The sequence below is a fragment of the Bombina bombina genome, chromosome 4 (genome assembly GCF_027579735.1).
Source record: "Bombina bombina isolate aBomBom1 chromosome 4, aBomBom1.pri, whole genome shotgun sequence".
Taxonomy (NCBI): Eukaryota; Metazoa; Chordata; class Amphibia; order Anura; family Bombinatoridae; genus Bombina; species Bombina bombina.
In genome coordinates this window covers 950,569,831-950,584,685 of record NC_069502.1, presented here as the reverse complement: position 1 = coordinate 950,584,685, position 14,855 = coordinate 950,569,831, and positions in this window count along the sequence as shown.

Sequence of the window (14,855 nt, the reverse complement as noted above, 5' to 3'; positions counted from 1 at the left end):
ATCAACATTAAACTCCATCAGTAAAAAAAAATATATATTTTTTTTTTTTACTTAAAGGGATAGTAAAATCAAAATGAAACATTCATGATTCGCATAGAGCATGAATATATATATATATATATATATATATATATATATATATATATATATATATATATGAAAAACAGGAAGTGAAAAAGATATTAGGACGCTACAAACATGAGTCAAAAAATATATATATACTAGAAGGCAAGAATTCTCAATTTAGCAAAAACTGAACCTGAAAGCTGCTATCCCTTTAAGGAGAGTGGAAACTGAAACAAGAGAGGAAGGATTCCCCCTCTCTCTATCAGTAAGCACCTTCCTAAATGAATATGGGTAAACAAAAGGACATGTAAAGGGATCAGATAGCGCTGGAGTCTAATGATATATATATAAAACAACACTAAATAAATATTAAAACGTGAATACAATCTCAAACAGATAGATATTAATATTTATCCAAATATTTTTTAAAGTAAGTGTGATAAGGATGTTAAAGGGACAGTTTACTCAAAAAATTTCTCCCCTTTAATTTGTTCCCAATGATCCACTTTACCTGCTGGAGTGTATTAAATTGTTTACAAGTAGCTCCTTTACCCTTATATTGGCATCTGAAATTGTTAATTTAGCATGTGGTATCCCCACCTATTCTGAAAGTTTGTGGACGCGTGTACCAGCTATAGATAAGCTTTGTAAACACAGCCAGCAGAAGAAATTACACTCCCAGTGTGATAAAGCAGAGATAAGGTAATAAAATGTTGATTTTCCATTGTTCTCTCAAAGTATTGGTGATTGTTTTAAGGACAGATATAAGATAAAGAAGCAGGTATATGTGCACAATGTGATACAGTAATGAGATCTGATTATACCTACAAGCTCAACCTATTTTATTAGGCTGTGGCTTCAAAAAACAAAATCAGAGCTTTAATATACAGAAATAAACCTTAAAAAGCTAATTTTCATACATTTTTTACTCTGCAGTTGGTAAAAAAAGCAATTGTAAACACATTAAGGGAAAAACTATTTTACAGTATACTGTCCCTTTAATATATAAACACAAGATGTATATAAAAAGTTCTAAAAATGGAAAAAAACACTCCACTGGTGACGATGGGTATATAAGAAATGCTAACTTACAAGAACAAACCTCAATCTTATGAGGTAAGTAGTCTGCACAGCATGGGATTCCTCTTATGGAGATCTGCTTTCCTCTTGGAGCATATATGGATCTTCAGTGGATAGACCGCAGTTAGTATTCCCTTGGCCTCTTTAAGTATGGTTTTTCCTGGAGTATGGTCTAGCTCTCCCACCGTGTATATGCAAAAGAAAAAAGGCTCAAATAGTGTGATACTGTATTTAAAAACGACACACTTTGTTTGCTGACAACATACACACTCTCACAAATGCCTGCTTACACTAAAAAACCTCAATAGTGTGAGGTATTTGGCAAAACTCTTGGTCCGTTAGTATATAGAAAGGAATGTCCCTCTCTGTAAATACCGTATTTGACTTTACACCGTTAGATGATACAAAGGCACAGTCCTTAGTAAAAGAAAACCGTTCTCCTTTCTTGGTCTAACGCTTTTCAAAGGTTTGATAATTGTTCCTTCTTCCTCAGAGACTGATTTTTTAGTGAACGGCTGTTCTTTTTATTGCAAACAAATATCGCGATTATAGCACCGTTTCTTACTAGCACTCTTATTGGTCAAGCGTCACACACCTCTCCTCACATCTAAACTCCACAGTCATTGGCTAATTTGGAGGTGTGTGTGGTTCTAATGTCATTTGTAACCCGGTGCAGTCCATAGAAACAAATGCAAGTTTTTAAAAGTTATTAGACCATATTTTGCGATCGTATAACTCCAATATTTACCTTCTTAATACATAGACAGTTGGAATATTTATGAAATCAATCTTTTGCTAAAACAAACTTTGTACATAAACAGATCTGTTCTTAAAAATTATTAGAATTTCATTATTATATACATCCATATATCGAATTTCATCACATACATACAATATTGTTTCCAAATTCATTATATGTTTAAGGGATGTTAAAACACCATCTAGATATGATCCTAGTAAAAGTAAAATAAAATATATATATAAACCTAAAAAATATTAAATATGCAGATAATCCTTATGCATTTTAAAATATTCATTTAGAAATAAATGTGCAAATCTTTATGCAGTCCTATTAAGTATATGTAAAACATACTCCTTCCCTATGTCAAAATATAACAGTTGCTGGCTGATTTGGAAGGAGAGGGCACAGCTGTCTTCTTTATTTATAGGTAGTAAAATTTTATAAATAGAAGCAGTGCCTTCCTTCCCTTTTTTTCCCCTAAAAACCACTCGATTTAAAACATTTGGACACACAAGTCTCTATATTCTAATGTTATATAGAATAATATTTGTATATGTATTTCACAAAATAAATTATTATATATATTTAAAAAATACATAATACACTTTATCTTTACTAATTTTCCAAAAACGCAGCAAGGTCTATGTCTTTGTTAAGGCCATTTGGTATTAGCGTATTCATAGTATGGATCCAAAATGTTTCTTTTTTTCTTAAAGCAATTGTTCTATTGCCCCTCCATGTGTTTTAACATGTTCGATTATTGTGCCTTTTAGACATTTGGGATCTTTATTATGAAAATTTTTGTAGTGGAGAGACAGATTATGTGATGTTTCACCTGCAGTTATATTGTTAAATGTTCAAGCAACCTCTTCTTATAAGGTCTAGTAGTTCTGCCTATATACTGTAAATTGCAACTGCATTGCAGCATATACACTACGAAATCAGTTCTGCAGTTGCACAAGGTTTTTATATTGAACTCTTTACCAGTACTACTAGATTTGATTTTTTTCGTGGGCTTACACCCATTGAAGTGATGGATGCATGCTTCACAGTTCTTTCTATTACATTTAAAGAAACCTTCTGATTGTTTCCCCAGCCAGTTTGAATGGTTAATCTTATTATTTTTTAACTGACTGGTAGCCAGGATGGATTTTATATTTTTGTTTTTCTTATATATAACTTTCGGGTTCTCTTTCATTATTTCCTTTAGAAATTCATCTTTTTTTAAAATATGCCAGTGTTTGTTTAGAATTTTATTGATTTCTTGGGTACCCTCATTATATGTAGTAACTAAACTGCATGTTGTATAATTACTATTTGCATGTAGATAAGCGTTGCTATCAGTATTTTTTTAGTGCAATTTTGACAGGATATTCTTGCCTTCATGAAAAAACACTAAGTCTAAAAACTCAATTTCAATTTGATTAATTTTTTTCGTAAAAGTTAGGTTAAAAGCATTTTCGTTAATAAAAGAAATAAAATCCTCTAAAATTTCACTTTTTTCCTGACCCGATTAAAATAATATTGTCTATAAATCTGCCCCAGTAAACAATATGCGATAAAAAAGGATTGTTTTCCCAAATTTGAGTTTCCTCCCATGCCCCAATATATAAATTTTCATAACTGGGGGCAAAGCGGGTACCCATTGCGGTACCGCTTATTTGTAAAAAGAACTGGTCATTAAGCATAAAATAATTTTTTTCTAAAATGAATTTTATCGATTCAATTAAAAATATTTGTTTTTCAGGTTCTATATCTGTTAGTTTGTTGAACCAAAATTTCATAGCCTCCATGCCTTTAAGATGTGGTATACTCATATAAAGAGCACTGACGTCTAGGGTTGTCCATAGGTAATTTGATTCCCAATTGATACTAGTTATTTTATTTATTGTGTCAGTTGAATCTTTTAAATAAGATTTTAAGTGTGGAACTAGCGGTTGTAAGAAAGTATCTATGAATTCTGATAGATTGGATGTTAGACAATTTATCCCCGACACTATGGGTCTCCCTGGTGGATTTTCCCTATTCTTGTGCACTTTAGGCAGGTGGTAAAAATGGCTATGGTTGGATTTTCGTTTTTTTTAAAATAATATTCATTCTCATTTATAAAATTGCTATTTTTTGCCATAAAAATTAATTCTAGATAATCATTTAAGAAATTTTTGGTCGGATCCCCTTTGATTTTCTTATAGGTAACCTGATCCTCTAATAGGCGTAAAGCTTTGGTCACATAATCGGTTTTATCTTGTATGACCAAGCCCCCCCTTATCTGCTTCCCTGAATACAATTGAGGGGTCTTCCTGTAAATTCTTTAGAATCAGTTTTTCCCTTGTATTTAAATTATCCTTCTTTATTTTATAGTTTCTACAGAATTTGTCTAGATCTTCCTTAACTAAATTGTAAAAAACTGGTATAAAATTCTCTTTTGATTGTACTGGGAAACACGTTGAAATTGGTTTAAACGTGGTATGTTTGGCGTATGATAATGTTATTTTGTCATCACTAATTATCTCATTATTCATATCTAATTCTTGAAGGGTGATTAAGGCTTCTAAATCTGTATCCGTCAACAATTGTGTATTATAATCACTTAAACTTTCCTGAACATCTTTTTTATGTTTTTCAAAATGGCGTTTTAGGGTGAGCTTTCTAATATATTTATTTAGGTCAATGAAGATTTCAAAAGGATTAGGTCCTTTGGTTGGGGCAAAAGATAACCCTTTGACCTAAATAAATATATTAGAAAGCTCACCCTAAAACGCCATTTTGAAAAACATAAAAAAGATGTTCAGGAAAGTTTAAGTGATTATAATACACAATTGTTGACGGATACATATTTAGAAGCCTTAATCACCCTTCAAGAATTAGATATGAATAATGAGATAATTAGTGATGACAAAATAACATTATCATACGCCAAACATACCACGTTTAAACCAATTTCTACGTATTTCCCAGTACAATCAAAAGGGAATTTTATACCAGTTTTTTACAATTTAGTGAAGGAAAATCTAGACAAATTCTGTAGAAACTATAAAATAAAGAAGGATAATTTAAATACAAGGGAAAAACTGATTCTAAAGAATTTACAGGAAGACCCCTCAATTGTATTCAGGGAAGCGAATAAGGGGGGGCTTGGTCATACAAGATAAAACCGATTATGTGACCGAAGCTTTACGCCTATTAGTGGATCAGGTTACCTATAAGAAAATCAAAGGGGATCCGACCAAGAATTTCTTAAATGAATATCTAGAATTAATTTTTATGGCAAAAAATAGCAATTTTATAAATGAGAATGAATATTATTTTTTTTTAAAAAAAAATCCAACCATAGCCATTTTTTACCACCTGCCTAAAGTGCACAAGAATAGGGAAAATCCACCAGGGATACCCATAGTGTCGGGGATACATTGTCTAACATCCAATCTATCAGAATTCATAGATACTTTCTTACAACCGCTAGTTCCACACTTAAAATCCTATTTAAAAGATTCAACTGACACAATAAATAAAATAACTAGTATCAATTGGGAATCAAATTACCTATGGACAACCCTAGACGTCAGTGCTCTTTATACTAGTATACCACATCTTAAAGGCATGGAGGCTATGAAATTTTGGTTCAACAAACTAACAGATATAGAACCTGAAAAACAAATATTTTTAATTGAATCGATAAAATTCATTTTAGAAAAAAATTATTTTATGCTTAATGACCAGTTCTTTTTACAAATAAGCGGTACCGCAATGGGTACCCGCTTTGCCCCCAGTTATGAAAATTTATATATTGGGGCATGGGAGGAAACTCAAATTTGGGAAAACAATCCTTTTTTATCGCATATTGTTTACTGGGGCAGATTTATAGACAATATTATTTTAATCTGGTCAGGAACAAGTGAAATTTTAGAGGATTTTATTTCTTTCATTTACGAAAATGCTTTTAACCTATCTTTTACGAAAAAAATTAATCAAATTGAAATTGAGTTTTTAGACTTAGTGTTTTTTCATGAAGGCAAGAATATCCTGTCAAAATTGCACAAAAAAGATACTGATAGCAACGCTTATCTACATGCAAATAGTGATCACAACCCAAAATGGATTGAAAACATCTCTTTTGGACAGTTCCAGAGAATCTGTCGTAACTGTTCAAGAATGGAGGACTATGAAAAAGAATCTAGCGGGCTAAAGAAAAAAATTCTGAAAAAAGGGTATAACTACAAGACTATAGAACAGGCAGATAATAAAACAAGAAACATTTCAAGGGATAGTTTATTAAATAGAAAAAACAAGAAGAAAACAAGTAATTATACAACATGCAGTTTAGTTACTACATATAATGAGGGTGCCCAAGAAATCAATAAAATTCTAAACAAACACTGGCATATTTTTTAAAAAAGATGAATTTCTAAAGGAAATAACGAAAGAGAACCCGAAAGTTATATATAAGAAAAACAAAAATCTAAAATCCATCCTGGCTCCCAGTCAGTTAAAAATTAATAAGACTAACCATTCAAATTGGATGGGGAAACAATCAGAAGGTTTCTTTAAATGTAATAGAAAGAACTGTGAAGCATGCATTCATCACTTCAATGGGTGTAAGCCCACGAAAAAATTCAAATCTAGTAGTACTGGTTAAGAGTTCAATATAAAAACCTTGTGCAACTGCAGAACTGATTTCGTAGTGTATATGCTGCAATGCAGTTGCAATTTACAGTATATAGGCAGAACTACTAGACCTTATAAGAAGAGGTTGCTTGAACATTTAACAAATATAACTGCAGGTGAAACATCACATAATCTGTCTCTTCACTACAAAAAAATTAATAATAAAGATCCCAAATGTCTAAAAGGCACAATAATCGAACATGTTAAAACCCACAAACGTGGGGGCAATAGAACAATTGCTTTAAGAAAAAAAGAAACATTTTGGATCCATACTATGAATACGCTAATACCAAATGGCCTTAACAAAGACATAGACCTTGCTGCGTTTTTGGAAAATTAGTAAAGATAAAGTGTATTATGTATTTTTTAAATATATATAATAATTTATTTTGTGAAATACATATACAAATATTATTCTATATAACAATATAATATAGAGACTTGTGGGTCCAAATGTTTTAAATCGAGTGGTTTTTAGGGGAAAAAAAGGGAAGGAAGGCACTGCTTCTATTTATGAAATTTTACTACCTATAAATAAAGAAGACAGCTGTGCCCTCTCCTTCCAAATCAGCCAGCAACTGTTATATTTTGACATAGGGAAGGAGTATGTTTTACATATACTTAATAGGACTGCATAAAGACTGCATAAAGATTTGCACATTTATTTCTAAATGAATATTTTAAAATGCATAAGGATTATCTGCATATTTAATATTTTTTAGGTTTATATATATATTTTATTTTACTTTTACTAGGATCATATCTAGACGGTGTTTTAACATCCCTTAAACATATAATGAATTTGGAAACAATATTGTATGTATGTGATGAAATTCAATATATGGATGTATATAATAATGAAATTCTAATAATTTATAAGAACAGATCTGTTTATGTACAAAGTTTGTTTTAGCAAAAGATTGATTTCATAAATATTCCAACTGTCTATGTATTAAGAAGGTAAATATTGGAGTTATACGATCGCAAAATATGGTCTAATAACTTTTAAAAACTTGCATTTGTTTCTATGGACTGCACCGGGTTACAAATGACATTAGAACCGCACACACCTCCAAATTAGCTAATGACTGTGGAGTTTAGATGTGAGGAGAGGTGTGTGACGCTTGACCAATAAGAGTGCTAGTAAGAAACGGTGCTATGATCGCGATATTTGTTTGCAATAAAAAGAACAGCCGTTCACTAAAAAATCAGTCTCTGAGGAAGAAGGAACAATTATCAAACCTTTGAAACGCGTTAGACCAAGGAAGAAGAACGGACTGAATTTCAATACCAGAAGATCTGGGGGGTTTTTTACTAAGGACTTTGCCTTTGTATCATCTAACGGTTTAAAGTCAAATATGGTATTTACAGAGAGGGACATTCCTTCCACACTATTGAGGATTTTTAGTGTAAGCAGGCATTTGTGAGAGTGTGTATGTTGTCAGCAAATAAAGTGTGTCATTTTTAAATACAGTATCACACTATTTGAACCTTTTTTCTTTTGCATATACACGGTGGGAGAGCTAGACCATACTCCAGGAAAAACCATACTTAAAGAGGCCGAGGGAATACCAACTGCGGTCTATCCACTGAAGATCCATATATGCTCCAAGAGGAAAGCAGATCTCCATAAGAGGAATCCCATGCTGTGCAGACTACTTACCTCATAAGATTGAGGTTTGTTCTTGAAAGTTAGCATTTCTTATATACCCATCGTCACCAGTGGAGTGTTTTTTCCATTTTTAGAACAAACATTTTATATGCATCTTGTGTTTATATATTAACATCCTTATCACACTTACTTTCAAAAATATTTGGATAAATATTAATATCTATCTGTTTGAGATTGTATTCACGTTTTAATATTTATTTAGTGTTGTTTTTTATATATATCATTAGACTCTGTGCAACCAGCGCTATCTGATCCCTTTACATGTCCTCTTGTTTACCCATATATATATATATATATATATATATATATATATATATATGTATATAAAAACCATCTCCAGATTATTCTTGTTATCTAATTTGCTTCATTCTTTGGGTATCCTTTGTTGAAAACATTACCTAGATAGACTCAAGAGCATCAGTGCACTACTGGGATCTATCTGCTGATTAGTGGCTGCGCTGATTAGTGGAAAGTTGCTTAACCCCTTAGTGACCAGACCATTTTTCTTACCGTTTACATTTCAGCAGTGTTTGTGTGTAGCTGTAATTTTCCTCTTACTCATTTACTGTACCCACACATATTATATACCGTTTCTCTCGCCATTAAATTGACTTTCTAAAGATACCATTATTTTCATCATATCATTTACTATAAAAAAATATAAAATATGCTGAAAAAAATCACACTTTTTCTAAATTTGATCCCAAAAATCTGTTACACATCTACAACCACCAAAAAACACCCATGCTAAATAGTTTCTAAATGTTGTCCTGAGTTTAGAAATACCCAATGTTTACATGTTCTTTGCTTTTTTTGCAAGTTATAGGGCAATAAGAAAAAGTAGCACTTTTTCAAAATTACTGATAGTTACATTGTAACACTGATATCTGTCAGGAATCCCTGAATAACCCTTCACAAGACAACCCAAAGTAGCCTTCTCTGGGGCCTCCTCTGCCCCATCACCACATTCTGTCGGAGTACCGCAAGGCTCTGTCCTCGGTCCCCTTCTCTTCTCAATCTACATGTCATCACTAGGTTCCCAATATCATTTGTATGCCGACGACACCCAAATCTACTTCTCTGCACTAGACCTATCTCCTTCCTTGCTAATCCATGTCATTAACTGTCTTTCTCACATCTCCTCCTGGATGTCCTCTCACTACCTCAAGCTAAATCTCTCCAAAACTGAGCTCCTTATTTTCCCCCCTTCTTCTAAAATCTCCACCCCCCCAATCTCTCTATAACTGTCGACAACTCCATCTTTACCCCTACCCCGCATGCTCGATGTCTCTGGGTCACATTTGACTCAGATCTTTCTTTCACTCCTCACATTCAGTGAGGCTAAAGCCTGCCGCTTCCACCTTAAAAACATCTCTAAAATTAGACACTTCCTTACACAAGACACAACTAAGATTTTAATCCACTCTCTCATCCTTTCCCGCCTTGATTACTGCAATTCTGTCCTCTCTGGTATCCCCACCTGCCGCCTAGCTCCTTCACAATCCATAATGAATGCCTCTGCCAGGCTCATCTTCCTTACACGTCGCTCTTCATCTGCTGCACCTCTCTGCCAATCCCTTCACTGGCTTCCTCTTGCCTCCAGGATCAAACACAAAATTCTCTGACATACAAAGCCCTCAACTGCACTGCTCCCCCCTATATCTCAGACCTTGTCTACAGATACTCTCCCTCCCGTCCCCTTCGCTCTGCTCATGACCTCCTACTCTCCTCCGATCTTGTTACCTCATCACACTCCCTTTTACAGGACTTCTCCAGACTGGCTCCCATCTTGTGGAACTCTCTGCCTCGCTCCACAAGACTCTCCCCTAGTTTTGAAAGCTTCAAGCGCTCCCTAAAGACTCTACTGTTCAGGGATGCATACAACCTACGCTAACCTTTCTTTATACCAGTTCCTCTCCTCCATCGCTATCCCATGAAACCCCTTAGCATGTAAGCCTAAGAGTCCAGCTGTTTGTAGATCACCTTCTTAAGAGCTGACTACAACAGTGCAACTCTTGGCAGGGCCCTCTACCCATGTGATCCATATAATTGTTTTGTTGTACTCCGCCTTTGTTTATAGCGCTGCGGAATCTGTTGGCGCTCTACAAATAACTGATAATAATAATAATAATCTACGCCCATTTTGGTATATTTCATGCCACCATTTCACCGCCAAATGGGATCAAATAAAAAAATTGTTAACTTTTTCCCAAACTTTAGGTTTCTCACTGAACTGATTTACAAACAGCTTGTGCAATTATGGCACAAATGGTTGTAAATGCTTCTCTGGGATCCCCTTTGTTCAGAAATAGCAGACATATATTTTTTTAGTAGACAACCCAAAGTAGCCTTCTCTGTGGCCTCCTCTGCCCCATCACCACTTTCTGTCGGAGTACCCCAAGGGTCTGTCCTCGGTCCCCTTCTCTTCTCAATCTACACTTCATCACTAGGTTCCCTAATTTAGTCCCACGGTTTCCAATATAATTTGTATGCCGACGACACCCAAATCTACTTCTCTGCACTAGACCTATCTCCTTCCTTGCTAACCCGTGTCACTAACTGTCTTTCTCACATCTCTTCCTGGATGTCCTCTCACTACCTCAAGCAACATCTCTCCAAAACTGAGCTCCTTATTTCCCCCCCTTCTAAAATCTCCACCCCCAATCTCTCTATAACTGTCAACAACTCCATCATTACCCTTACCCCGCATGCCCAATGTCTCGGGGTCACATTTCACTCAGATCTTTCTTTCACACCTCACATTCAGTCTTTGGCTAAAGCCTGCCGCTTCCACATTAAAAACATCTCTAAAATTAGACACTTCCTTACACAAGACACAACTAAGATTTTAATCCACTCTCTCATCTTTTCCCGCCTCGATTACTGTAATTCTGTCCTCTCTGGTCTCCCCACCTGCTGCCTAGCTCCTTTACAATACATAATGAATGCCTCTGCCAGGTTCATCTTCCTTACATGTCGCTCTTCATCTGCTGCACCTCTCTGCTAATCCCTTTACTGGCTTCCTCTTGCCTCTAGGATCAAACACAAAATTCTCACTCTGACATACAAAGCCCTCAACTGAACTGCTTCCCCCTTATATCTCAGACCGTGTCTCCAGATACTCTCCCTCCCATCCCCTTCGCTCTGCTCATGACCTCCTACTCTCCTCTAATCAGGTGTTTCAGGTTCCAGATAAACCTGTGGAAAGTTTTAAATAAAGTGTAAGGATCACAACTGCAGATATCTATGCTTAACCTATCTTCAATATGTGTATGTAAGTAACCCTGCAGGTGGTAAGAAGATGCATCTGTTTTAAATTAAATAACAGAATAAAGAGCAGGGAAACAAACAGTTAATATGAGGCTATGTTGTAGACAACTATATATATATACTAAAACATAGTTGCTTTCCACTGCCTCTTGCAACTCTTGAGTGACAAAATATGTACATATGATATGCTTATCAATATATTCCTTCTAATAAAACTTACTATAGGATTGAATGTTAGCCAAAAAGTGTGATATAATATGAAGCGTGGTAAACATAGATTCATAGAAGAGGATATGAGTTCAGAGCGTGTCTAACTAATTGCCAAACAGGATTTCAGAGCGTGTCTACCTAATTGCCTTATAGGAAGCTCAAACAGATCAGTGAATTGCAGGACACAATAAAGTATAATCTTTGAGCAAACTGACAATGTGAAATTTGAGGCTGACCTGAACTCCAGAGATTTGGAGGGGAGAGCAGAAAGGTTCGAGCTGCAGCAGCGGTAGCGACGATGGCGGAGTGTGACGTCACCGCTCCGCTCCGATCAGCTGGTAGGAGGAGAATCCGGAACTGCAGACAGTGAGTGAGAGGTGGCGCCCTGGAACTGAAGCAATCTGCTGTAGTTGCGCTGTGGCTAGACGTCACAGAAGGAGGGGCTTGACATGGAGCCTTCAGAAAAAAGGAATACCAAGCAATGTACTGAGGAAAGAGGTGGGTTTTATAGGCAAGCAAGATCAGTGTAAGCCTTAAAGGTATAGCATAGTAATGAGAGGTTATGTTCCACCACTATGATATGACACCTCCTCTCTTGTTACCTTATCACACTCCCGTTTACAGGACTTCTTCAGACTGGCTCCCATCTTGTGGAACTCTCTGCCTCGCTCCACAAGACTCTCCCCTAGTTTTGAAAGCTTCAAGCTCTCCCTAAAGACTCAACTGTTCAGGGATGCATACAACCTATGCTAACCTTTCTTTATACCAGTTCCTCTCCTGACTACAACAGTGCAACTCTTGGCAGGGCCCTCTACCCATTTGATCCATATAATTGTTTTGTTGTACTCCGCATTTGTTTATAGCGCTGCGGATTCTGTTGGCGTTCTATAAATAACCGATAATAATAATCTACGCCCATTTTGGTATATTTCATGCCACCATTTCACCGCCAAATGTGATCAAATAAAAAAAATTGTTAACTTTTTCACAAACTTTATGTTTCTCACTGAAATGATTTACAAACAGCTTGTACAATTATGGCACAAATGGTTGTAAATGCTTCTCTGGGATCCCCTTTGTTCAGAAATAGCAGACATATATTGCTTTGCCATTGCTTTTTGGTAATTAGAAGGCTGCTAAATACTGCAGCGCACCATACTTGTATTATGCCCAGCAGTGATCGGGTTAATTAGGTAGCTTGTAGGGTTAATTTTATATTTAGTGTAGAGATCAGCCTCCCATGTGACACATCCCACCCCCCGATCCCTCCCTGACCCCTCTCAAACAGCTCTCTTCCCTCCCTCACCCACCAAAGGTCACTCCCATCTTAAGTACTGGCAGAAAGTCTGCCAGTATAAAAAAAAAAAAAAAATTATATATATTTCTGCAGGGTAGTATCTCCCTGACCCCCCCCCCCCCAAACAGCGCTCTAATCCTCCCCTCTACCTATTAGCTGACATTTTAAGTACTGGCAGTGGCAGCTGTCTGCCAGTACCTATTTTGCTATATATTTTGGCTTTTTTTAATATATATTTTACTTTTTTCCATAGTATAGCTGCCCCCCCCCTACCCCCTCCCAGGTCACTTTCCCAGCTATTATAACTAATATCCCCCTCTCCCTCCTTCCCATGCACTAGGAATTATTTCCGTAGCGTAGCTTCCCCACCCGCTCCTACCCCTCTCACACCCCTTCCCGCCCCCTCCCACCTCCTCCAGCGATGGGCCGCCCATCCGCCTCCCTGTTTTCCCTCCCACACCACCAACGATCGGCACCATCACTGGCCAATGCAGAGAGGGCCACAGAGTGGCCCTCTCTGCATCGGTTGCTTAGCAAAGGGTATTGCATGATGCCTCAACATCGAGGCATTGCTGCAATACCCTAAAAGTGACTGAAAGTGATCAAGATCGCTTCTAGCACTTGAAACCCCAGAAGACGTCTTCGATTGTTAAGGGGTTAAAATTTGAAATTTCTATCTGAATCATAAAAGAAAATGTTGGGCTTCATGTCCCTTTAACAAAGCAAAAATCCATTACAGACCTTGCACTGAGATCCCAATTAAAACATTTTTAGAAAACTATTATCCCCACGTTTTATGCGATTTAGTTTATATATATATATATATATCTAATTCAACAACCTTGAACAAATCAAATTTTTAAACTATAGAACATGTACACAACTAAAATGGAAGTTTTAAAAAAAATTAAACAAAAGTAACATAAATTGATATTCTATGTTGCTAATTGTGATGTGCAAGTCTTGATTTGATATTATTATTAATAGAGACATGAAAGTCATAGTTTATACTTTAAAGTGATGGTAAATTTCAGACTATACGAATGTTGCAATGAAAAATATATTAGTTTGCAAGTAAAACCACATACTTATTTTTAAAAATAAATAAATATATATATATATATATATATATACACACAGTATATATATATATATATATATATATATATATATATATATATATATATATATATATATATATCTTTTTTATAATACAAGATTTATAATCCTAATTGGTATTGTCTGTTCCTCTGCCCCTTCATTTCCTCTTTTGGCTGGACTGCAATGTATAGAGCAGTCCCACCCAATCTCTACATAGGCTTTCTAAGAGCTTTAAAGGTGCTGGACATTCAAAATTGTCATATGACACACATGTTGATTTGATGTTCACTGGGATTGTCATTAGAAAAAAAAGAGTTCATCCAAGTGGGCCGGCATAACATTGCAATAGAATCATTACTAAATGAACTAATTTCCCCCTTTCAAAGATGGATTAAAAACAAAAAAGGTACACATATACTTTTTTAATGGCAAAGATTACATTTATGGCATTTGATTAGTTAAAGTTTACCATCACTTTAATCATTTAGATAAAATGTGCAATTTTAAACAACTTTCCACTGATTTTGGTGCTCTAAATTGTTTGTCTTTATGTAAGTCATAACTCTTTCTTTTTAGAGACTTTCCTTTAATTTCCCTACTACTGAAGTTATACTATATGGCCTGTAGTTACCAGATTCTTCCCCTACTGCCCTTTTTATGAAGAGGTACTACATTTGCTATTATCCAATCATATCATATATACTAAAAAAAGAGATAAGGTGGGACAAACTCTGCAGTGTATAAAATTTACC